A 27,597-nucleotide genomic window follows, 5' to 3' on the forward strand; every position below is an offset into this window, starting at 1 on the left:
GCAGGTTTTCACCATTGGCCTGTGGAATAGGTTGTGACAGGCAGTGGCGTGTATTCATGGATGCCAAGGGAAGCCAGGCTTCCCCAAAGAATTGACCAAAAAAACAACAATAAAAAACGTATAAAATGATTTTGTCTCTGTGTTTCATAATTTTCTTCAATTCGCAAGAGGCTGAATGTATCTGACCGGAGAAAGCATCCAAGCGAGCAAAACAGCGCCACTCTGTCTCTGTATGTGGAGGCCATCTTTCTGATGCTGTCTGGTCCAAAGGAGTATGAAATTGTTGTCGCCCGTAGTGTTGAATACAAGGGAAGCCAGCGAGCATTTGGCTTCCCTTGATAAAAAAAGGATAAAATAATAGCTAATCTACATTGAGCTAAACTGAGTAAGCTCAACTGTGAATGGTCCTGGCGCACCAAAACAAAGTGTCAAGGGAAGCCAGTTTGGATTTGTTATCACTCCTCTCAAATCGCATCAAGAGCATATGTCATTGACAGAAACAACTTCACTTGTTGCATCTCGTTGTGTTGTTGTCCTCCAGTGGCTAGCTAGCTAGCTAAAATTGTCCCTTTCCTAAATTAGCCATGGATGGAGATATGGATTTGGACTTGTGGTTTTACTTAATTCTCCGTACTGGCCAATGATTTTAACGGCGATTCTGATCCAACCATTAATTCATACATTGTGCCCCTGGCCTGAGAGGATAGAAGTTCATTATGTAGCTAGATGTAGAAGGCTAATGTTAAAAAGCTATCGTTGCCCATGAAAGGAAATTAGGCATGCAAGCAAGGTAGCAAAAATAAAAGCGTGTACTGTATGACAGAGTGAGACCGTTTCATCAACTTGAAAGAGAGGAGGATGGCATTGATGAGTCAACATGTTTTTTCTACTTGCACAAACACGCACACACACACGCACACATAAATCTGAAACATGGACAGCCACATCATATTTAGCTTACGTTGATTGGACTAAACATTTTTGGTATCTTTTAGTTGTCATTGTATTAGACTAAGCATAGATGATTGGATGATGTTGACATTTTGAAGTTGAAATGGTGCTGGAATAGTGGAGGTGGCTCCTGTTTTCTTTGCAACTTGAGGTAACTCTCTGTGGTTCTAAATCAATAGTTGTTTAGTAGTCTGAAAATGTCAGAAACATTAACTTACTTGTCCATGATGTAGGTCGTGTAACTGTTTGTTACATGCAATATGCTTTGTGGACTTCACCGGACAGAGGTTGCTCTCAGGTTATGTGATGAAACAAAGGTGTGGTTGAATATATTCTTCCACTGTGTCTTCTTATTGTCTCGGCCTTAGGCCTATGTATCACGGTAGCAAGGCATATTAACTAACAGGTTATAGAGCAAACAGCGCAATTATCACAACACATAGGTTGTAATATGACTTCCCCAGTGATTGTAACCACGCACCGCTACTGGTGACAGGATGCAGGAATATTGGGAATGGTGTCGGAGCACCGCGTCCGGAGGTAAACGTTTCAAAATGTAGCTTTTCATCTTGGGGACAGGCCCTGAAACATATCACTCAGGAACATGAATGGCTGTCGACAACCTGGATCGGCACACCTAAGGCAGCTTTAAACAACGTTTAACAGGCGTACGAAGCCTCCGCGCCTCGTTACACTTTATCTCAGGATTTGAAGCCTAAAGCTGCAATACAGACACACACTCACACACACACACACACACAAACACACACACACACACGCAGATAAGGCAAGACAATCTTCACAGGAAGTGTAGTGTACAGGGAACTGGCAAAGCAATAGAGGACCTCAATTTGCATAAGAAAATCTAATCATTTTCGGCACATGAATGATTCGTTTATTTTGAAGTGGCCATTACAGCCCTAGTCTCCAGAGGGGCCAGGGAGCAAAAGCCAGAACAGAGACAGTTTGCATCCCAAATAGCACCCTATTCCCTATATAGCCACATGGGCCCAGGTCAAAAGTAGTACACTATCAAGGGAATAGGGTGCCATTTTGGACGCAGCCACAGACTTTGACACAAACATATCAAACGCCATAAAAAGGATAAAAAGGGTCGCTTCAGTACAGTCTTTGGCTACAGTTCCTGAGTTAATATTGTTCTCTGGCATGGTATAACGACAGTATTGGACCTAACATTGTGACTGGAACCAAAGCACAGAACAGTGCCTGGGAATCCTACATGAAAAGCAGCTTTCTCCAGCTCGGCATGAGAGCTGGATTCCCCCCTCAACAGGAGCACTCTTCAACACAAGGCCTTTGAAATGTCGCAAATGAGATGGGGGGGGGGGTTTGGGGGGGTCGCTGTTCTTATTGTTGTTGCTACAGTCTTCATCTCCAGTTTTTTACTGAGGTTTCGGGAAATGAAGCCAATAAGTGATGCTAACTCCCAATGCTCACACACACACAAATACACACACACACACACACACACACACAACACACTCCCTTGTGTGTGTGTCCCTCTTCAAAAACATAACAACAAACAATGGGACGGTTTCCATAGCGCCTCTCATGTGAGGTAAGCAGTAGCCAGCAATCCCTGCCGTGATTGGCTACTCGGGGTAGCTGTGCATTCTGAGGATGCATCCGCGGGGAGCTCGCAGCTCTGGCAACAGCGCCCCATTGAATTGCAATTTGGACTGAAATTGGAGCGGAGCGGGAAATTGTTCTCTCTGCCACACAACATTCTTGATTATATTTTCCCATATTTGTATTACCGTTTGTTTTCATCGGGGAGCAGTGCTTTGTTTGTATTTGCATAGCGGTGTATATTTCAGTTAATGCTCTCGCTCCCTTTGGGTCTCCATTTCAGGCATGATTTGTGTTGCGCCTGTAGTGGAGCACAGAGCTAAAGGGCACGTTCCTCTGCCCAGGCGTCTTTGATGCATGCCAGATCTTACAACGACTGGATAGGTATTTTAAGTATCAGATAACATATATTACAGCAATGTCAGTAGATGACACAGTTGATGACACAGTTGATGACGTGGCACACAACCATTGGTTGATGCAAGCAGGGGAACGGAACCTATATATATGTGGAGGGCTGTAAGGGTTTGCATGAATGCAGTAACATGAGAGAGGTATTCCTGAAACCACTTAGGGCTTTAAAGCGTTTTTCATGAGATGGCCATAAACAATAACTGGTAATGCTGCATAGTTTTAGAAAGGTCTGTAACTCACCTTTCTGGTATTTCTTTTTTTTTTTGCTGAGGTAAAGTCACTTTTGAGGACACAAGCTTAACAAGTATACAGCACAAATATGATACAAATATACAAATATGAAAAATTATTTATTCAACAAAAGTGGGGGAATAGGGCTTGAAATGATTGAAATGCTGTGTAAATATAGTAACAATAAAACAATTACTTACTGTAAGATTTCACCTTACTTATAACTGTAAAATGAATATAATCATACTTCGTGACAGTACAAAATTGGCACCATTTCATATAACTGACGACAGATCATTTTCTGCCTAGCGTCCTCTGAGTGACGCAGACGCAATTCAAATGCCTGCTGACTCATTACAACTTCAGCTTTAAGCGCGAAGTGATTTCGTCCCTCTGTGACCAAGAGAAAGTGGTCTTTCTATTTTGTTGTGAGCTCTAAATCCATCTGAGAACATCACAAAGAGATGAGACTGCTTTTGCTGCAATCCATTTCAAGGACAAAGCAATACTAGCAAGTTACAAAGAAGCGCCTCTTTAATCTATATGTGCAAGGCATTGTGTCCAGCCTCCCCCTCCTCCCTCCACATCTCCCATCTTGCCTTGGGAGCCTGCTTTAACAAATGAAACGGCTGTAATGAACTCTTTAGTCTATTCACATGCCTGTGAGGAAAGCGCTGCACGGGGTCGACTAAATACCTAATGAAGTAAATGAACACTGTCTTTTTTCCTTCATCTTTCCTTTAACCAAAGGAAAAGGAGAATGGTTGAGTCATTCTGATGTCATGTTGGCCAGTTACTGTGTTAACTGAACTGCGTTAGCTCCCAGAGTTAGGGGAGTGGACGGACGGAGGGATGGAGGGAGGGAAAGCAGGAAGGGGAGGGTTCATCATTCCAGGCTGACAGTCATAGAGCGAGCGATAATGGCAGGACTTGAATGAGCTTGGGGGCCTGCGCTAGCTTCGCATTCTCTTTCTAGCTGTGCCATCCCATGCAAAAGGAATTTGGAATGGGCTCCATGCATATTTCATACGCAACTTGTTTCACAGATGTTTCTCCAGACATTTTCTGCCTCATAAAACAGGTTATATTATTATTTTATTAACTTACATCTCCTGTTGTTGTGAGGATACAGTACGGGGGCCCATTGGAGCAAGGTCTTTGATGTGAGAAATTGACTGGTACATGCATAAGCTAGGGTGGGGGAGAGAGAGGGAATGCAAACAATTCTTACATGCAACATATGTTGATGGAGACAGTGATAGAGACCATGAGGTACGGACTTATAACATGAAACGCTACTTTGGGGAGTTTATTTCAATAACCAAAATATATTTATGGACTATTATTGTGTGATCCGTGCATCAGTGGCGCAGCGAGACCAATAATAACAGTATTTTGGTTCCTACCAAGAGAAACGGACAGATCATACCTTTTCAGAAAATACCAGGGGACAGATTCATACAACGAAGAAGAAGGCAAAGCCCATTTATCACTTTGTGAAACCTTACTGCAACTATAAAAGGGGAACCGGGAGCGAGCATTAGCCCAAACACCTTTTCTCAACATAGTAAACTCCTAAATCCCCTCAACGCCGCCTCAAAGAGAAGCCGGCCTGCGAATGAATAGGCGACAATCTACTTTTCTGCTTTCCGCCGAGGGCCCATCTTCAACCACCAACCACCTTTAATGGAGCTCGATTCCTCCACGGTCCGCTACTCCACTTGGTGAAAGGCTTTGAGGTCCCACCTTTGAGAATGTCAGGGTTCTATAATCATTTTAACTGCGCTGAGTCATGCTGGGCTGTGAAAGTGTTGCAGACTGCTGGAGAGCTGGAACATTCAGGGCCAGCAACCACCATCAAAAGACTGAACGTGGCAGAAAGGACTTAAGCTTGGAGAAGTGCTGGTTAGATCGGCCTGGAAAATACTTAAGCCTCCGAGTTTGGATTCTGATGTCTGGCCCCTTTTCTTCGAGAATAATACGTTTTGTGTTGAATGAAATAAGTAAATTGCCAGCTGAATGGTGGGTGGTATAGCATTGGGGATGTTCAAAAGACCGAATGGCCCTTTATCAGTAGTGTTTCTTTTTGGACTAGGTTTTTGATTTAAATAATGGAACTGAACCCAGCTCTAAAAGAGTGTCAAATACACTGCACTGAAGAAGAAATACAAGATGCATTCTTTACATGTATTTATCAGTAGTGTTTATTTTTGGACTAGGTTTTTGATTTCAATAATGCAACTGAACCCAGCTCTAAAAGAGTGCCAAATACACTGCACTGAAGGGGAAATACAAGATGGATTCTTTACATGTATTTATCTTTCCCCATTGTTCTTCACTGGTCTCTAGCAACGTTAACAGCAGTACAGTACAGTACATTGGTGCAGGGTGAACAAGACTAATACAGTATTCACACTTTTTGACTCAAGATCAGAGAATCCTGGATGAGCGATTTGGAAGCCTTCTACTCTGAAAGCCAACCCAGAAAGCCCAGTATATCTGATATACAGTAGATATTTCTTCGCTTTTATGTCTATCCTTTTTGTGGGGGGGAGGATGTGCTGAATGTCCCAAAGGCAAGGCTAGCATTGCACTGACCAAAACATGCCAGATAATAGCACTAAAAAGAGGCCTCAAAGCTCAAACAGCCTCAAACAGCAGGGCCTGTCCCATGCAGAGTCCAGGAGAACTTTGGTGCACACCACTCCGATCAGGGAACAAAGAGACATCCAAAAGCACAACAATGGCATAGTTTTCACAGTTCTTCAGGCCCTGAAGACGACTGTTTGAAGGCCACCCAAGTCTTCCACACTCACTTCAGACGTAAGGAGAGGAGCAATACGGAGGATAGACACCTCACACAGAGAGGGGAAATTGCCCACAGCGAGAAATGTCTTTCAATAGGCAAATTAGAGACCCAACGCATGGGCATCTGGTTTGATCACAGCAGTGGAGGTGAAAAACTGTGCGGCTCAATTTGTCCGCCAAAAGAAACAAATGAGCGGAGATTTGCAAACTGAATGTTCACGTGGAGAAGAGGATTTCAGTACAATGATGTAGCTGAAAACCATGAAACTGTACTAAAGTGGGATCCTATACAAAGGTATAGAATAGCCTAATTGGTAGGCCGTCATTGTAAATAAGAATTTGTTCTTAATGGTGGGAAACCAGTTACCGAGATTTACTGCACAAAACCTCTCTCTTTTCCCAGGATAAATAACTGCGAGAAACCGGTAAATTATAATAAATTATTTATATGAACAGCATTACGTGAAATGGATTTGTTAAATTATATGCGATGTCTAAATCTGGCTTCTCTACAAGCCTTCTTCTCTGCTCTCTGCATGATGAATCACCAACGCTCAGGGTGGGGACAGACAGTCCATCTCAGTATGGAGCGAAGTTCACAATGCATGCAGACCTATCATCTCATCTGTAAGGGTTGGTGTGAGGTGTGACCCAGGTGCGGTGCAGGATATACAGTAGGCAGTAGGCAGAGATTGTGAAACAAGGATCTTTACTGGTGGTCCCGAAGCCAAAATACAAAATAACGGACTTATCACGATAAAAGAAAGGCAGAGCAAATAAGTCTCCAACAACCGGCTGACAGCCAAAATACGAAATCCTACCTACGACTGAAACAACCTGTCAGACCGAAAGCCCTTCTAATTTACGCATCTCTATCTGGCTTTCGGAGGTTTTAGAAGTGCCTATCACTCTAACATTGTTGCTTTAAATCAGTGCATGCGCAGTCTTTCTATCTCTCCATCAATTACATTCAAATTGCATCCAAATTAGATAATCCTGTTCTAGATTGATATACATTATAGCCCAATATATAGGTGTCCTAGCCTACCTCTTTCAGGTTTACATTCAATGCAGTATTAGCCTTATATTTAGCTAATGAATGATGGGTTATGCATAATAAGCTTATAACTTATAACCTCTGTCTCTTGTGCAATACGCATGCACCTGTGCTCCACTGGCCTCTCTCCTTAAAAAACTTGGAGTCCCATGCAGGAATTATTTTTGCATTTCTTATACCAATAGACTATTCGAAGAGGGACGCAAGCTCTTGTTTGCTGAATGTTAAATACAGCAGCCAATAGAACTCATGGGTAGTTTGTCAAAAATGTTATAAATGAATGTGCATTTTAATGAGGGAAATAAGTATTTGACCCCCTCTCAATCAGAAAGATTTCTGGCTCCCAGGTGTCTTTTATACAGGTAACGAGCTGAGATTAGGAGCACACTCTTAAAGGGAGTGCTCCTAATCTCAGTTTGTTACCTGTATAAAAGACACCTGTCCACAGAAGCAATCAATCAATCAGATTCCAAACTCTCCACCATGGCCAAGACCAAAGAGCTCTCCAAGGATGTCAAGGACAAGATTGAAGACCTACACAAGGCTGGAATGGGCTACAAGACCATCGCCAAGCAGCTTGGTGAGAAGGAGACAACAGTTGGTGCGATTATTCGCAAATGGAAGAAACACAAAATAACTGTCAATCTCCCTCAGCCTGGGGCTCCATGCAACATCTCACCTCGTGGAGTTGCAATGTTGCAATGATCATGAGAACGGTGAGGAATCAGCCCAGAACTACACAGGAGGATCTTGTCAATGATCTTAAGGCAGCTGGGACCATAGTCACCAAGAAAATAATTGGTAACACACTACGCCGTGAAGGACTGAAATCCTGCAGCGCCCGCAAGGTCCCCCTACTCAAGAAAGCACATATAAAGGCCCGTCTGAAGTTTGCCAATGAACATCTGATTGATTCAGAGGAGAATTGGATGAAAGTGTTGTGGTCAGATGAGACCAAAGTCGAGCTCTTTGGCATCAACTCAACTCGCCGTGTTTAGAGGAGGAGGAATGCTGCCTATGACCCCAAGAACACCATCCCCACCGTCAAACATGGAGGTGGAAACATTATGCTTTGGGGGTGTTTTTCTGCTAAGGGGACAGGACAACTTCACCGCATCAAAGGGACGACGGACGGGGCCATGTACTGTCAAATCTTGGGTGAGAACCTCCTTCCCTCAGCCAGGGCATTGAACATGGGTCGTGGATGGGTATTCCAGCATGACAATGACCCAAAACACACGGCCAAGGCAACAAAGGAGTGGCTCAAGAAGAAGCACATTAAGGTCCTGGAGTGGCTTAGCCAGTCTCCAGACCTTAATCCCATAGAAAATCTGTGGAGGGAGCGGAATGTTCGAGTTGCCTAACGTCAGCCTCGAAACCTTAATGACTTGGAGAAGATCTGCAAAGAGGAGTGGGACAAAATCCCTCCTGAGATGTGTGCAAACCTGGTGGCCAACTACAAGAAACGTCTGACCTCTGTGATTGCCAACAAGGGTTTTGCCACCAAGTACTAAGTCATGTTTTGCAGAGGGGTCAAATACTTATTTCCCTCATTAAAATGCAAATCAATGTATAACATTTTTTACATGCGTTTTTCTGGATTTTTTTGTTGTTATTCTGTCTCTCACTATTCAAATCTCATAAAATGTATTTAATGTATGGCTCATCAGGCTCAGGTAACATCAGGCTTGAATTTTCGATCAAAGCTCTAATAAAATCCAGACTTAGGCCTATTTATATGCTTTATAATGCTTTTGAATGACACTTCTGTTTTTTGTGGAAAATACTGGGTTACCCGGGAGAAAAGTGATTTATTCTCAGGATGGAACATTTGTAAAATACCGGGAGAATATTAAACCCTAGTGAGAGCAAATATCAGGTATTTTTTATTCTCTAGGTAGAGAGATACACACTAGCAAACAGCATTATAGTGCAGCAGCAAAAGCAGCTAAATCCTCCAGGATTAAAGCTCTCTCTCTTTCTCTCTCTCTCAATCTCTCTCTTCCACTAAAAAGCCCATTCTCAAAGCCTCAATAGCTCTTTAATTACCCAGGGTGCATCTCTTCCTGGTTAGCCAGCCCTCTGTGGTCATAGGAGTGGCGCAACCCTGAAACGGCAGAGAAATTCCCAGGACTCGAGTGCCTAAATCCAGCTGAGAGTTGCACCACTGGCTTTAGTCTTTCACTTGCCACCACATTAATTCCCAGTCCCCACTTCCTCCTCGGCTCTCCAACTAACCTCTCATGTACTTTACAGGCTTTGGGCTCAACTGCTCTCTATGCCTTCTGTTTGAGTTAAACCACCACAGCTAGCAAGGCTAATGTCTCAGTCACCCTTTCAATATTAGAAAGACACCTTGGTCACCCGTTAAAACATTCAAAAGACAGCTCTTCTAAACAGGTGTACCCCTGTTTGTGTTTGTGTAAAGTCAATACAAATATAAAATAAACTCACCACTTAACTGCAACCAAGGTTTCAATCAAAAGGATTGAATGAAAAAAGCATGAAGGTTGTTAAATTGCTCATATATTCATTCAAACACAACCGTCTCAAAGCAAGGACATTTGTCATTCACAGGAATTTGAGTTTTATGAAACGCACAACAATATTTCCTCAGTTGTCGAATCCTAGATGGTTTATGAAAATCATTGCCGTATGCTACAATATATTTTGATTTAATATTGAGGTACAGTATTTAGGAAAATGTGTAAGACACACCTACCTCCCCCCTGATGTCAAACACATGCCCAACACAATCCAAATAGGCAGGTCCTTGACTTTAGCTTTATTTACTGTGCAAATAGGCCTGTTTAATCACATGACGTAAAATGTGTTGGTACTTTGATCATTAAAAAAAGAGTGTTTTCCCATTTAATTTGCATATTTGCAGCATTAATAAACACTTCAAAGTTTTGAACTTTATTAATTAATTACTGTTGAGACAACATGACGATGTGCCTAGTGACCGGGAGTGGATTATTAATTGTTTTGGGAGGTCAACTAACGACAGCCATGATGCAAAATGGAAAAATAATAATAACTCAATCGAGAACAAGCTCTGAAACCTTATCATAGTGGACATTTTTATGTTTGTGCTTTTCTAATAACCAATTTCTGTGTTCTATTCATGTTCTAATAACCAATGTCTGTGTTCATGCAAGTGACTGATTGAATGAATCCTCACTATCAGTATCTGCAATTTGGCAGTACGCCCAGAACCATGCATGTGAGGTATTGGTCTGTCCCATGCATGACCCAGTATTGGTCGGTCACATGAAGGAAGCAAACATTAATGATTAATTAATTATGAATGATGAATAAGCTAAATCATGCAAATATAACTTGTCTGTATATAAGAGAACTAACAGGACTGCCCCGGGTGGAGCTCCTGATCGACATGTGTACTTGGTGCATTGAGTTGGTTGGAACCTCTCCAGTGCACTGATAATAAACAATTATTCATTTAAGATTGACTTCGAGTGTCCATGTGTAGAATTTCCACAACAATTGTTAGGAGTTGGTCCTCCCATGAAGGGTTCAATCTACAGACAATACTCCATAATGACAAAGCGAAAACAGGTTTTTAGAAATGTTTGCAAATGTATAAAAAATAAAGAACAGAAAAACATGGGAGGTAGCTCAGTTGGTAGAGCATGGCATTTGCAACGCCAGGGTTGTGGGTTCGATTCCCATGGGGGGCCAGTATGAACAAAAAACAAAAACAAAAAAAGAATAATGTATGCACTAACTGTAAGTCGCTCTGGATAAGAGCGTCTGCTAAATGACGTAAATGTAAATGTAAATGTAAAACATTATTTACATAAGTATCCAGACCTTTTGCTATGAGACTCGAAATTGAGCTCAGGTGTATCCTGTTTCCATTGATCATCCTTGAGATGTTTCTTGATTGGAGACCACTTGTGGTAAATTAAATTGATGAGACATGATTTGGAAAGGCACATACCTGTCTATGTAAAGTCCCACAGTTGACTGTCACGGTTTCGGCCGAGGCTGCTCCTTCTCCTTGTTCGGGCAGGCTTCGGCGGTCGTCGTCTCCGGAGTACTAGCTGCCACCGTTCTATGTTTCGATGTTTGATTGGTTTTGTCTGTTTTGTTACACCTGTTCCTTGTTAGTGTTCATTATGCGTCCTATAAGTTCTCTTGAGTTTTGTCATGTGTTGTGTGTAATTGTTCATTGTCACTGTGGTATGCTAGTTCATTTTTGTCTCTCTGTTCGGTGTAGTAGAGAGCTCCGCACTTTTGTGCCTTTGTATGTACTTTACCGGTGTGCGTAAAGTTCGCTTGCCTGCCAGGTTGTATGTAGCTGTGTTTGGCTTGTTCTTTTTGTCTTCACTAAAGACGTCAGTACGAAGCCTCTGTGTGTCCTGCGCTTGATTCCACACCACTTCTACACTCAACTGTGACATTGACAGTGCATGTCAGAGCAAAAATCAAGCCATGAGGTCGAAGGAATTGTCCGTAGAGCTCCGAGACAGGATTGTGTCGAGGCACAGATCTGGGGAAGGGTACCAAAATATTTATGCAGCATTGAAGGTCCCCAAGAGCATAGTGGCGTCCATCATTCTTAAATGGAAGAGGTTTGGAACCACCAAGACTATTCCTAGAGCTGGCCGCCCAGCCAAACTGAGCAATCCGGGGGAGAAGGGCCTTGGTCAGACCAAGAACCCGATGGTCACTCTGACAGAGCTCCAGAGTTCCTCTGTTGAGATGGGAGAACCTTCCAGAAGGACAACCATCTCTGCAGCACTCCACCAATGAGGACTTTGTGGTACAGTGGCCAGACGGAAGCCACTCCTCAGTAAAATGCACATGACAGCCCGCTTGGAGTTAGCCAAAATGCACCTAAAGACTCTCAGACCATGAGAAACAAGATTCTCTGGTTTGATGAAACCAAGATTGAACTCTTTGGCCTGAATGCCAAGCGTCACGTCTGGAGGAAACCTGGCACCATCCCTATGGTGAAGCATGGTGGTGGCAGCATCATGCTGTGGGGATGTTTTTCAGTGGCACGGACTGGGAAACTAGTCAGGATCGAGAGAAAGATGAGCGGAGCAAAGTACAGAAAGATGCTTGATGAAAACCTGCAGCAGAGCGCTCAGGACCTCAGACTGGAGCGAAGGTTCACCTTCCAACAGGACGACGACCCTAAGCACACAGCCAAGACAACAGAACAAGTTTCTGAATGTCCTTGAGTGGCCCAGCCAGAACCCGGACATGAACCCGATCAAACAATTCTGGAGGGACCTGAAAATAGCTGTGCAGCGATGCTCCCCATCCAACCTGACAGAGCTTGAGAGGATCTGAAGAGAAAAATGGGAGAAACTCCCCAAATACAGGTGTGCCAAGCTTGTAGCGTCATACACAATAACATTAGAGGCTGTAATTGCTGCCAAAGGTGCTTCAACAAAGTACTAAGTGAAGGGTCTGAAACGTACAGTACCAGTCAGAAGTTTGGACACACCTACTTATTCCAGGTTTATTCTTTATTTTAAACTATTTTCTACATTGTAGAATAATAGTGAAGACATCAAATCTATGAATTAACAAATATGGTATCATATAGTAACCAAAACGGGTTAAACAAATCAAAACATATTTTATATTTTAGCCACCCTTTGCCTTGATGACAGCTTTGCACAGTCTTGGCATTCTCTCAACCAGCTTCATCTGGAATGCTTTTCCAAGAGTCTTGAAGGAGTTCCCACATATGCTGAGCACTTCTTGGCTGCTTTTCCTTCACTCTGCAGTCCAACTCATACTAAACCATCTCAATTGGGTTGAGGTTGGGTGATTGTGGAGGCCAGGTCATCTGATGCAGCACTCCATCACGCTCCTTCTTGGTCAAATAGCCCTTACACAGCCTGGAGGTGTGTTGGGTCATTGTCCTGTTGAAAAACAAATGATAGTCCCACTAAGCGCAAACCAGATGGGATGACGTATCGCTGCAGAATGCTGTGGTAGCCATGCTGGTTAAGTGTGCCTTGAAATCTAAATAAATCACTGACAGCGTCTCCAGCAAAGCACCCCTACACCATCACACCTCCTCCTGTGTGCATGGTGGGAACCACACATGAGGAGATCATCCGTTCACCTACTCTGTGTCTCACAAAGACACTGCGGTTGGAACCAAAAATCTGAAATTTGGACTCATCAGACCAAAGGACAGATTTCAACCATTCTAATGTCCATTGCTCTATGTTTCTTGGCCCAAGCAAGTCGCTTCTTCTTAGTCTCTTCTTCTTCTTCTTAGTCCCCTGTAGCTCAGTTGGTAGAGCATGGCGCTTGCAACGCCAGGGTTGTGGGTTCGTTTCCCACAGGGGGCCAGTATGAAAATGTATACACTCACTAACTGTAAGTCGCTCTGGATAAGAGTGTCTGCTAAATGACGTAAATGTAATGTCCTTTAGTAGTGGTTTCTTTGCAGCAATTCGACCATGAAGGCCTGATTCACGCAGTCTCCTCTGAACAGTTGATGTTGAGATGTGTCTGTTACTTGAACTCTGTGAAGCATTTATTTGGGCTGCAATCTGAGGTGCAGTTAACTCTAATGAACTTATCCTCTGCAGCAGAGGTAACTCTGGGTCTTCCATTCCTGTGGCGGTCCTCATGAGAGCCAGTTTCATCATAGCGCTTGATGGCTTTCAAAGTTCTTGACTTTCAAAGTTCTTAACATTTTCCGGATTGATGTCTTAATGATGGACTATCGTTCTCTTTGCTTATTTGAGTTGTTCTTGCCATAATATGGACTTGGTATTTTACCAAATAGGGCTATCTTCTGTATACCACCCCTACCTTGTCACAACACAACTGATTGGTCCTAACGCATTAAGAAGGAAAGAAATTCCACAAATTATCTTTTAACAAGGCACACCTGTTAATTGAAACACATTCCAGGTGACTACCTCATGAAGCTGGTTGAGAGAATGCCAAGAGTGTGCAAAGCTGTCATCAAGGCAAAGGGTGGGTACTTTTGAAGTATCTCAAAAAGTAAAACTTCCTCCGAAGCTGCCACCTCTCCTTGTTCGGGCAGGCTTCGGCGTTCGTCGTCACCGGCCTTCTAGCCACTGCCGCTCCTCATCTCATCATTCCATTCCATTTGTTTTGTCTTGTCTATTACACACACCTGGTTCATATCCCTTCATCAGTACCTGTAAAATGTTCCCTCTGCCCCCTTGTCTTTGTGTGTGATTGTTTATTGTAGAGGATAGTGAAGCTCGGTGGAGCTCCGTGTATTTTGTATCGCCTGGATATTTCCCTGTGTGCCTTGTATTTTCCAGTGTGCCTGTTTTGCGCACTGAAGTGTTTTTGACGCATTACTGCGTAACTCTGAATTTGCGGAATAAAGCCTGTTATTCTGTGATTTACCCTCCTGCTCCTGATTCCTTCGACATCACCTCATCACAGAATGAGTAGGTGTTTCCAAACTTTTGACTGGTACTGTACGTAAATGTGATATTTCATTTATTTTTTATTTTTTTTATTAGCAAAATTCTCTAAAAACCCATTTTGCTTTGTCTGTCCTGTGTAGCTCAGTTGGTAGAGCATGGCGCTTGCAACGCCAGTGTTGTGGGTTTGATTCCCACGGGGGACCAGTACGAAAATATATGCACTCACTATTGTAAGTCGCTCTGGATAAAGAGCGTCTGCTAAATGACTAAAATGTAATTATGGGGTATTTTTCATAAGCACAAAAAGCTTAGATCTCTAAAATGTTGCATGATCATTACACAGGTGCACGTAGTGCTGGGGACAATACAAGGCCACTGCAGTTTTGTCACTCACACAACACAATGCCAGAGATAACTCAAGTTTTGAGTGAGTGTGCAATTGGCATGCTGACTGCAGGAATGTCCACCAAAGTTATTTCCAAAGAATTGAATTTTAATTTCTCTACCATAAGCCTCCTCCAACGTCGTAGAGAATTTGGCAGTATGTCCAACCGGCCTCACAACCGCAGATCACGTGTAACCACGCCATACCAGGACCTCCACATCCGGCTTCTTCACCTGCGGGATCGTCAGAGGGGGGAGGGCGGGGTGCTGAGGAGTATTTCTGTCTGTAATAAAGCCCTTTGTTGCGTTTATATTTGTGTTCAGTATAGTTACTCCACAATACTAACCTACAGTAAATGACAGAATGAAAAGAAGGAAGACTGTACAGAAAGCTAAGCACAGGCAAAATCCTAGAGGAAAACCTGGTTTAATCTGCTTTCCAACAGACGCTGGGAGACAAATTCACTTTTCAGCAGGACAATAACCTAAAACACAAGGCCAAATATACACTGGAGTTGCTTACGAAGAAGACAGTGAATGTTCCTGAGTAATCGCTGCCGAAGGTGATTCTAACATGTATAGACTAAGGGGTGTGAATACTTATGTAAATTAAATATTCCTGCATTTCAATTTCAATAAATGTGTAAAAACTTTGTCATTATGTGGTATTGTATGTAGATGGGTAAAAATGTTTTTATTAAGGCTGTAACACAACAAAATGTGGAATAAGTCAAGGGGTATGAATAATTTCTGAAGGCACTGTATAACCATACATTTTATGCACTTTACTTGCCCTTCCTAAAACATATAACTTATCCTGTGGCATTAATATTTAAACATAAAAAATACACCAAGAACTGTAGTCAGGTCAATTTCCGCGCCCGCGCGTAAATCTCATTAGCATAATAAACAAGTCCCCATCAAAATGTTGTTGTTTACGCTAGAGATAAAACATTTTGCATGGGCTGCATCTCTGTCCACCGCATCTGCTGATGTCGGCCTGCGGTGGAAGGTGGCAGAGCTACAACGTGTTTGTCAGACTAGGAGACGTCCTGAAAACATCTGTAGCGTCCAAACGGTTTGGGCTACAAACTAATATGACCCCACCATCGAAAGATGATACTCACGAACACGTACATGTCAGTTGTTTTGCTCTACAATGCCCACAACCCTCATCTGAAGGTAGCCCGGTACCAGTAAAGCAATTTTATGAAAGTATGGAAGTACTTTAGTCCCAAAAAAGGGGTTGAATATGGGTAGAAATACATATTTTTGGACTATCTGTTTTACCATGAATGAATATGTTATTCAATGTGTTTCTATGGGCTAATAGCAGTAAGGCCAAATGCAGTGTTTTATCAAATAATGTATTTATTTACACTCAAATAGCTAAATGATCCTTTGCTAAGGGATAAGGTTTATTTTGTCCGAGTGTGTTCCTTTTGTACTTTGTGTTCTCTTTCTATGAAGTAGGCTTTTATAGGGGTTCATAAGTCATTTTCAAATATGTAATTTTCTTATCAAGGCCACTGTAAAGAACATACTGTAATGGTTGGTATTACAAAAGCCTGCATTCAGACCTAAGACTTATAGTAAGATTTGGATCTAAATAACATTCAGACCTAAGACCTATGTAACATTCAGAGCTAAGTAACGTTCAGATGGACACTAAAGAGCTGATGAGATGGGAGCAGATTTATGTGTGAGTCTGTGTGCGTGCGTGTGCGCACATCCTCCACATTGCCTGGGTTTTGAGATCACTAAAGATAGGGACAGATGATGAGCAAGTTAAAACTAGATTACACCATTTTCCAGATAAACACATATCTAATCACAATGAGCGCCTCCCAAATGGAACCTTATTCCCTACTTAGTGCACTACTTTTGACCAGAGCACAATAGGTCCTGGTCAAAGTAATTCAATATGGAATAGGGTGCGATTTAGGATAAAATCAGAGTAAAACTACAGAAGTACACCCCAACCTGCCAAGTAACACGTTAAAGTCCACTAAAGGAGAGGTTGGTGGGCATTTTAATAAAAAAGACATCACGTATGTTTTGGGTGTCCAAACATTCTCATTTTAAAATAATATTGATCACTGTCAGGCCGAGCACTAATTATAAAGATGAATGCGATACCGGGAAAAGAGAGTGGGGTTCGATACATTCGGTAGCACTTTTGTGACATGCAAACAAGCACGCACGCACGCACAAACACACACACAACCAACCACGCACACAACCACATACACATCCACTCATTGACATCCATACACAGACAATACCAAAGTCAGTGTTTGGAGCGAGGCTGCGTTGTGATGGTGTGGCAAGCGGATCAAGATTGATCAACTATCTTTACCGTTACATCTTAGGTTGAAGAAAGGTATTAAAAGAATAGTGCCTGCATCTGAGTGAGTGCTCACTACTCACCCCCCCCCCCCCCCCCCAAAAAAAAACATACAACACATTGTCATGACTTGCCCTCATGGGCTGAGGATCAAAGATGCCGCCTAGGCAAAGGTTTGAACACCCCCTCTCCTGGGGGCTTAGTTTTATGACCTGTCGTTAATTAATTGCAGAAACGTTATTTTCCATGCCATGCAGTATTGGGAGAGCGAATTTCCCTCTGGAACAAAGGAAGTCTTCCCGCCAAGACTGTGAGAGTGGATAATGAAAAAATTTTCCTACTTCAAAGAATGTGGGAAATGGTTGGTGGTGACTTAAAGAACAATTATGTCAAATGCGTTACTATGTTGTGATGTCATTAAAGACGGTGGAACAACATAACTGTATCTCTGGGGGTGTGCACTTCCCAGTTATCAGGTTTGCATCTAATTGTTGTATAAAACGAATGATTTAGTATAATAATACTTTTGTGAAGATAACAATGTGATTTTAGCATTCTAGATGAGATGATTGTTTTCCATATTCATTTGTTCTTTCAGTGGCCACGCCCAGATGAGCACAAACATGATGGAACGCCCCTTTTACCCCGAGGGCATTAAAAGCCTTGAAAAACTAATTAACATAAGACCAAGCAGATTACAGTGTAAACCGGATGTTGCAAATGGTTGAATTTCTACCAGACCAGGAAACGTGAAGCTGAAGCTACACGGCTTAAAATGGTTAGACCAAGAAGACCAGAAAGCCCCATGGCTTAAAATGGTTGACGTTCTACAGACCAGCAGACGTGAAGCGTGAGCTAAACGTTAAAATGTTGAGACCAGAAAGTCCAGAAAACGTGAGACGTTAGTCCATACTTTTGAAATGGTGAGAAACTCTGAAACTCTCAATCTCTACACAAGAAGAAGAAACTCACTAGACCGTAGCATTACCAGTCTGCAGCTGGCATGTATATTAGTCTAGAGAACTTTCACCAAAGACACGAGTTGGAAAGGACAATCCCTCTCAGACAACCGTCTGAAGTATCTAATCTAACAGATCAACTCTACGAACTACAGGGTACGCTGAAGTATACATTCTAACACCACTACAAGCAGAAACTCTAGTGGGCAAACCAGAGTCCTACATCATCAACTCAACTATCGAAAACAGCTACACGTAAATACGTGTTGCATTTCTAATTCGAATGAGCTGTTATTAGGGTGCATAAGTATTATGATTACTGTGAGCGTAGTCTCCAAAGTAACAACGATAGTTTGAATCTCTGTCTCTCCCTTCCATTCTGACCCTCCTTCTACCCAAGCATTCATGCTATTGTTCATCCAGTCCACTAGGGACCTGTTCTCATTGTATTACGTTAGTAATCAATAAACTATGTGTGTGTGTGTTTGTATTCTGTGTTATTATTTAGTTAGTTAGTAAATAAATAATTAAGCCAATTTGTGTATTGTTGATTCATCAATAAGGTTAGGGTTCTTGCAGGTTCAAGGATCATGCGACATTCAGAATAAGACTGATAAGAGGTAATTATTTGATAAGTGACTGGTAAGGCCCCGTGTAGCTCAGTTGGTAGAGCATGGCACTTGCAATGCCAGGGTTGTGGGTTCGATTCCCACGGGGGGCCAGTATGGATAAGAGTGACTGCTAAATGACTAAAATGTAAATAACATATATATCTTCTAAGAGTTTAATTTGGAAGATGGTAACTCGTTAAACAACTTCTTCCATGGTGCCCCAAATTCCTAATGAGTTAATTGTTACATGATTAATTTAATTGAGTGACAATTAAACATAGTTAGTTGATTCGATAAATAACAGTCACCGTATTAATAAAAGTCACGTCATGACAACATCCTGGAGTGAAGTCTTTTTCTGTTCATTAAAGTTGTTCCTGAGACACAGACCTGTAGGAATACACACACAAACATGACTAAACCATGCCAAGGCATACAGTGCTTTGCAAAAGTATTCACCCCCCTTGGCGTTTTTCCTATTTTGTTGCATTACAACCTGTAATTTAAATGGATTTGGTTTCATGCAACGGACATTCACAAAATAGTCCAAATTGGTGAAGTGAAATGAAAAAAATAACTTTAAGTTTCAAATAATTCTAAAAAATAAATAACGGAAAAGAGGTGTGTGTATATGTATTTACATTTACATTTACGTCATTTAGCAGACGCTCTTATCCAGAGCGACTTACAAATTGGTGCATTCACCTTATGTTAGCCAGTGGGACAACCACTTTACAATTATTATTTTTAATATTTTTCAAATGTTTACATTTTAAATTTTTAGAGTATATTTTACATTTTCATTTATTTTATATACTGTATATATATTTTTTTATTATTTTTATTATTTTATCTATTTTCTTTGTGGGGGGGGGGGGGGTAGAATGATTACTTTTATACTATCCCAGGTATTCCTTAAAGAGGTAGGGTTTCAAGTGTCTCCGGAAGGTGGTCAGTGACTCCGCTGTCATGGCGTCGTGAGGGAGCTTGTTCCACCATTGGGGTGCCAGAGCAGCGAACAGTTTTGACTGGGTTGAGCGGGAACTGTGCTTCCGCAGAGGTAGGGGGACCAGCAGGCCAGAGGTGGAAGAATGCAATGCCCTCGTTTAGGTGTAGGGACTGATCAGAGCCTGAAGGTAAGGCAGTGCCGTTCCCCTCACAGCTCCGTAGGCAAGCACCATGGTCTTGTAGCAGATGCGAGCTTCAACTGGAAGCCAGTGGAGTGTGCAGAGGAGCGGGGTGACGTGAGAGAACTTGGGAAGGTTGAACACCAGACGGGCTGCAGCGTTCTGGATGAGTTGTAGGGGTTTAATGGCACAGGCAGGGAGCCCAGCCAACAGCAAGTTGCAGTAATCCAGACGGGAGATGACAAGTGCCTGGATTAGGACCTGTGCCGCTTCCTGTGTAAGGTAGGGTCGTACTCTGCGAATGTTGTAGAGCATGAACCTACAGGATCGGGTCACCGCTTTGATGTTAGTGGAGAATGACAGGGTGTTGTCCAGGGTCACTCCAAGGTTCTTTGCACTCTGGGAGGAGGACACAACGGAGTTGTCAACCGTAATGGCGAGATCATGGAGCGGGCAGTCCTTCCCCGGGAGGAAGAGCAGCTCCGTCTTGCCGAGGTTCAGCTTGAGGTGGTGATCCGACATCCACACTGATATGTCTGCCAGACATGCAGAGATGTGATTCACCACCTGGTTATCAGAAGGGGGAAAGGAGAAGATTAATTGTGTGTCGTCTGCGTAGCAATGATAGGAGAGACTATGTGAGGATATGACAGAGCCAAGTGACTTGGTGTATAAAGAGAATAGGAGAGGGCCTAGAACTGAGCCCTGGGGGACACCAGTGGTGAAAGCACATGGTGCGGAGACAGATTCTCGCCACGCCACCTGGTAGGAGCGACCTGTCAGGTACGACGCAATCCAAGAGTGAGCCGTGCCAGAGATGCCCAACTCGGAGAGGGTGGAGAGGAGGATCTGATGGTTCACAGTATCAAAGGCAGCAGATAGGTCTAGAAGGATGAGAGCAGAGGAGAGAGTTAGCTTTAGCAGTGCGGAGAGCCTCCGTGACACAGAGAAGAGCAGTCTCAGTTGAATGACCAGTCTTGAAACCTGACTGGTTCGGATCAAGAAGGTCATTCTGAGAGAGATAGCAGGAGAGTTGGCTATAGACAGCACGCTCAAGAGTTTTGGAGAGAAAAGAAAGAAGGGATACTGGTCTGTAGTTGTTGACATCGGAGGGATCGAGTGTAGGTTTTTTGAGGAGGGGTGCAACTCTTGCTTTCTTGAAGATGGAAGGGACATAGCCAGCGGACAAGGATGAGTTGATGAGCGAGGTGAGGTAAGGGCGAAGGTCTCCGGAAATGGTCTGGAGAAGAGAGGAGGGGATAGGGTCAAGCGGGCAGGTTGTATGTATTCACCCACTTTGCTATGAAGCCCCTAAATAAGAACTGGTGCAACCAATTACCTTCAGACGTTACATAATTAGTTAAATAAAGTCCACCTGTGTGCAATCTAAGTGTCAGATGATCTGTCACATGATCTCTGTATATATATACACCTATTCTGTAAGGCCCCAGAGTCTGCAACACCACTAAGCAAGGGGCACCACAAAGCAAGCGGCACCATGAAGACCAAGGAGCTCTCCAAACAGGTCAGGGACAAAGTTGTGGAGAAGTACAGATCAGGGAAGGGTTATAAAAAAAGATCAGAAACTTTGAACATCCCACGGATCACCATTAAATCCATTATTAAAAAATTGAAAGAATATGGCACCACAACAAACCTGCCAATAGAGGGCCGCCCACCAAAACTCACGGACCAGGCAAGGAGGGCTTTAATCAGAGAGGCAACAAAGAGACCAAAGATAACCCTGAAGGAGCTGCAAAGCTCCACAGCAGAGATTGGAGTATCTGTCCATAGGACCACTTTAAGCCATACACTCCACAGAGCTGGGCTTTCCGGAAGAGTGGCCTGAAGAAAAAAAAAACATTGCTTACAGAAAAAAATAAGCAAACACGTTTGGTGTTCGCCAAAGATATAGAAGTAGGTACTCTGGTCAGATGAGACTAAAATTTAGCTTTTTGGCCATCAAGGAAAATGCTATGTCTGGCGCAAACCCAACACCTCTCATCACCCTGAGAATGCCATCCCTACAGTGAAGCATGGTGGCATCATGCTGTGGGGATGTTTTTTATCGGCAGGGACTGGGAAACTGGTCAGAATTGAAGGAATGATGGATGCCACTAAATACAGGGAAATTCTTGAGGGAAACCTGTTTCAGTCTTCCAGAGATTTGAGACTGGGACGGAGGTTAACCTTCCAGCAGGAAAATGACCCTAATCATACTGCTAAAGCAACACTCGAATGGTTTAAGGGGAAACATTTACATGTCTTGGAATGGCCTAATCAAAGCCCAGACCTCAATCCAATTAAGAATCTGTGGTATGACTTAAAGATTGTTGTACACCAGCGGAACCCATCCAACTTGAAGGAGCTGGAGCAGTTTTGCCTTGAAGAATGGGCAACAATCCCAGTGGCTAGATGTGCCAAGCTTATAGAGTTATACCCCAAGAGACTTGCAGCTGTAATTGCTGCAAAAGGTGGCTCTACAAAGTATTTCTTGTTTGTTTCACAATAAAACATATTTTGCATCTTCAAAGTGGTAGGCATGTTGTGTAAATCAAATGATACCAACCCCCCAAAAAATCAATTTTAATTCCAGGTTGTAAGGCAACAAAATAGGAAAAATGCCAAGTGGGGTGAATACATTCGCAAGCTACTATATGTCAGGTTGGATAACATGCGACACTCAAACAACCGTGTCAAATTGGATCCCTAAAAGAGACTGACTGCATGGGGTACTGCACGTACATAAGAACTTGTTTATGTCCTCTCACATACGCATGCACAAAAACATGTCTTGAAATGTCCCCATGGCAGCTAAAATCATTAAATCCATGTTGTATATTCATCAAATGGAGACATTTGCAATAACTGCAGGCAACAAAGATTATGGAGTGTGTTGCCCTTTTAAGACTAGAAAAGCCGGGTTCGAGGGGACTCCACTTTAACCCAATGAGGAGTCATTTTGACCTGAATATTCTAACAGTCAAAAAAATACATTTAATTTACGCTTTCTGAAAAATAATAATTTGGTTGTGTTTATGAAGGTCTTGGGTAATATTACAATACCAAAAAATCATTATTTCAAAGAACAGAATAGCATTTTCATTAATTGATGTTACTGTAGGCTATCTGTTGCCGCATGCTCATGTGTGGCGTGCATAACAGTGGTTATTTTTGGAAAAAGTGATATTTTGAAATAGAGCTTATCTCTTCATTTTTGAAAGCTATTTGGCAAAATGTTTTGGAAATCTCCAAATCTGGATTTGAAAAAGTCAATTTTAGTTGCTCTGAAGAAAGAAAAAACTAGTTAATACTGCTTAAAACACTAATTATGTTTGTGATATCGAGATTAGAACAGCATAAGTGTGTTAAAGAGACTTATTTAGTCAAAGTAAAGGACAGTGGGGGCATGAGTTTAAAAACGAAAATTTCAATTTCTAACTCATTTTGAGTCAAAATGACTCAATTTGTGCTTCTAGTGTTAATTATGGAGTGTGGTGCCATCTGTAGATTATGGAGCGTGTTGCCATTTTAATTAAAGTATTTAGCTGTCTGTATCCACATCAAAATATAGAAAAAGTATATCAGTTGTCATCTCAGGTTACTGTACATGTGTGTATCTGTGTGTGTGTATGTGGTGTATGATGTGCGTGCCCATGCCCCTCTGCATCCATTCGTTTGTGAGGAGACTCTAAAGTAACTTTTCATTCCACCAACAACTTTCTCGCCCTTCACCCCTCAATACAACACTACCCTAATCTTTCTCATTCAGAGCCAGTCACACCTAGCTCATCGAAACGAAACTGCAGTCTGTGCATAGTCCTGGGAGAATTCCATGGTGCCCGGGGGATAAAGGTGCTCGCTCTCCTCACCCCTCTGCCCTCTCTCTCATTCCTTCTCCCTGTTTGATCAATACCAGCCTATTTAGCCACAGGTGGTTCCGCCAGGGGATCTAAACCCCCTCGCCCCCTCTGGCCTATCCTCAGTGTTTGCTGCCAGGTCTGCCTGTTGACTGCCTGGTGGCTGCCTGGCAGCCTAGTTGACAGAAGATCCAACGGACATACACTGCATCACTACTTGTCTTTGTGACAGGTACTGTATTGACATGTTGAAAGCACTGAGCTGTCTGTTCAAATGGCTAGCACGCAGCTCAGACCCCCATGCATAACACACAAGACATGTCACCAGGGGTCTGTTCACAGTCCCAAAGTCCAGAGCAGACTCCGGGAAACGCACAGTACTACACAGAGCCATGGCTACATGGAACTCCATTCCAAGCAGTAAAATCAGATTTAAAAAAATGGATAAAACTACACCTTATGGACTGTGAAGAGAAACACAGACACACACACACGCACACACACTAGCACACGCACTCTACACACACATACTGTACATTGTAATATTGTTGTATGGTGGTATTATAAATGTTGTATTGTAGATATGTAGTGGTGTAATAATGTTATATGATGTACAGTTTTTTTTTTTTTTTTGTGATGTGCCTTAATGTGTTTGGACCCCAGGAACAGTAGCTTCTGCCTTAGCAGCAGCTAATGGGGAGCCCTAATAAAACACAAAATACCACAGGGCCTCCAGAGGGGTGGAATGCAGGCACATTCCACACTGTACAGTCATCTACTCATACCTGCGAATGCACACACGCACACACACACACACATACACACTAATAAGCTACATCGTCTAGAGAAAAACTCAGATAGTGTCAGAAGAACCGATGTGGATGTGGTGGAGGAGTCAGGCGCAGGACACAGAGGATTCGTCCAAAAGACTTTAATAGTCCAAAGTGCAACAAACATACACGACCTCGAAAACAGACGGAGGCGAGGCAATTACGCAAACACGCGTAAACAATAATCCAACAAAATGACAGAGTGCAAACACGCAGCTCCGCACGACAGGCAGAAATAACAACACACAATAAACTAATACAAAACAAGGAACTTATATGACACGTAATCAGGACACAAACAGATACAGGTGTACAAGACAGACCAAAGCAATCACACCACGAAACATACAACGGTGGCAGCTAGTATTCCGGGGACGGCGAACGCCGAGGCCTGCCCGAACCAGGAGGAGGAGCAGTCTCGGCCGAAACCGTGACAGTACCCCCCCTTGACGCGCGGCTCCAGCCGTGTGCCGACCCCGGCCTCGGGGACGGCCAGGAGGACGCGGACCCGGGCGCGTAGGATGCCCACGGTGAAACTCAGTCAGGAGGGATGGATCGAGGATGTCCCTCCTAGGCACCCAGCACCGTTCCTCCGGACCGTACCCCTCCCACTCCACGAGATACTGGAGACCACTCATCCGGCGCCTCGAGTCCAAGATGGTCCGGACCCTGTACGCCGGGGCCCCCTCGATGTCCAAAGGGGGCGGAGGGGTCTCTCCTATCTCATCTGCGTGGAGTGGACCAGCTACCACCGGCCTGAGAAGAGACACATGGAACGAGGGGTTAATATTTTTGTACTCAATAGGCAGTTGTAACCTGTAACACGCCTCGTTCAATCTTCTCAGGACTTTGAAGGGCCCCACAAACCGCCGACCCAGCTTCCGGCAGGGCAGGCGGAGGGGCAGGTTTCGAGTCGAGAGCCAGACTCGATCTCCCGGTGCGTACACCGGTCCCTCACTGCGGTGGCGATCGGCGCTCGCTTTTTGTTGACGGATGGCCCGCTGCAGATGGACATGGGCAGCGTCCCACGTCTCCTCCGAGCGCCGAATCCACTCGTCCACCGCAGGGGCCTCGATCTGGCTCTCGTGCCACGGTGCCAGGACCGGCTGATACCCTAAAACACACTGGAAAGGTGTTAAGTTGGTGGAGGAGTGGCGGAGAGAGTTCTGGGCCATCTCTGCCCAGGGGATATACCTAGACCACTCCTCCGGCCGGTCCCGGCAATAGGACCTCAAAAACCTACCCACATCCTGGTTGACTCGTTCAACCTGCCCATTGCTCTCTGGGTGGTACCCCGAGGTAAGGCTCACCGAGACCCCCAAGCGTTCCATGAACGCCCCCCAGACTCTGGAGGTGAACTGGGGACCTCGGTCAGACACAATATCCTCGGGGACCCCATAGTGCCGGAACACGTGGGTAAATAGGGCCTCGGCGGTCTGTAGGGCAGTAGGGAGACCCGGCATTGGGAGAAGACGACAGGCCTTGGAAAACCGATCCACAACGACCAAAATGGTGGTATTCCCCTGGGAAGGGGTTAGGTCGGTTACAAAATCCACCGAGAGGTGGGACCATGGTCGTTGTGGAACGGGCAGGGGATGTAACTTACCCCTGGGCAAATGTCTAGGCGCCTTACACTGGGCACACACCGAGCAGGAGGAGACATAAACCCTCACATCCTTAGCTAACGTTGGCCACCAGTATTTCACGCTAAGGCAGTGCACTGTCCGGCCAATACCTGGATGTCCAGAGGAGGGTGATGTATGAGCCCAATAAATAAGACGATCACGAACCTCGAGCGGAACGTACGTCCGCCCCACAGGACACTCGGGGGGAGTAGGGTCGGTACGCAGTGCCCGCTCGATTTCCGCATCGACCTCCCATACCACCGGAGCCACCAGACAAGACTCCGGCAGTATGGAAGTAGGCTCATTGGACCTCTCCTCTGTGTCATACCGCCGGGACAGGGCGTCTGCCTTACCATTCTGGGACCCTGGGATGTATGTGATCTTAAAAACAAACCGGGTTAGGAACATGTTCCACCTAGCCTGACGAGGGTTCAATCTCCTAGCTGCCCGGATGTACTCCAGGTTACGGTGATCAGTCAGAATGAGGAAAGGGTGTTGAGCCCCCTCAAGCCAATGCCTCCACACCTTTAGGGCCTGGACTACGGCTAACAGCTCCCTGTCCCCAACGTCATAATTGCGCTCCGCCGAGCTGAGCTTCTTAGAGTAGAACGCACAGGGGCGGAGTTTAGGTGGCGTGCCGGACCGTTGTGACAGGACTGCCCCAATACCGGTCTCGGACGCGTCTACCTCTACTTGGAATGGTAAAGAGGGATCCGGATGCGCCAGCACCGGGGCCGAGGTGAACAGGTTCTTCAGCTTGACAAATGCCCTGTCCGCCTCAGCTGACCACTGCAAACGAACCGGACCCCCCTTTAGCAGGGACGTAATGGGAGCTGCAACCTGTCCAAAACCCCCGAATAAACCTCCGGTAGTAATTAGCAAAACCCAAGAACTGCTGCACCTCTTTTACAGTGGTTGGAGTTTGCCAATTACGCACGGCCGATACACGGTCTACCTCTATCTCCACACCAGACGCGGACAACCGATAACCCAAAAAGGAGACGGACTCCTGGAAGAACAGGCATTTCTCTGCCTTGACATACAAGTCATGCTCCAACAGTCTTCTCAACACTCGGCGCACCAGGGCTACATGCTCGGCTCGTGTAGAAGAGTACACTAGGATGTCGTCGATGTACACTACTACACCCTGCCCATGCATGTCCCGGAAAATCTCGTCAACAAAGGATTGGAAGACTGAAGGAGCATTCATTAACCCGTATGGCATGACGAGGTACTCGTAATGACCCGAGGTGGTGCTAAATGCTGTTTTCCATTCATCCCCCTCCCTAATGCGCACCAGATTGTACGCGCTCCTGAGATCCAACTTTGTGAAGAACTGCGCTCCGCGTAACGACTCCGTCATAGTCGCAATCAGTGGAAGTGGGTAACTGTAC

Source organism: Coregonus lavaretus (assembly GCF_964263955.1).
Source record: "Coregonus lavaretus genome assembly, chromosome: 38".
NCBI classification, from domain to species: Eukaryota; Metazoa; Chordata; class Actinopteri; order Salmoniformes; family Salmonidae; genus Coregonus; species Coregonus lavaretus.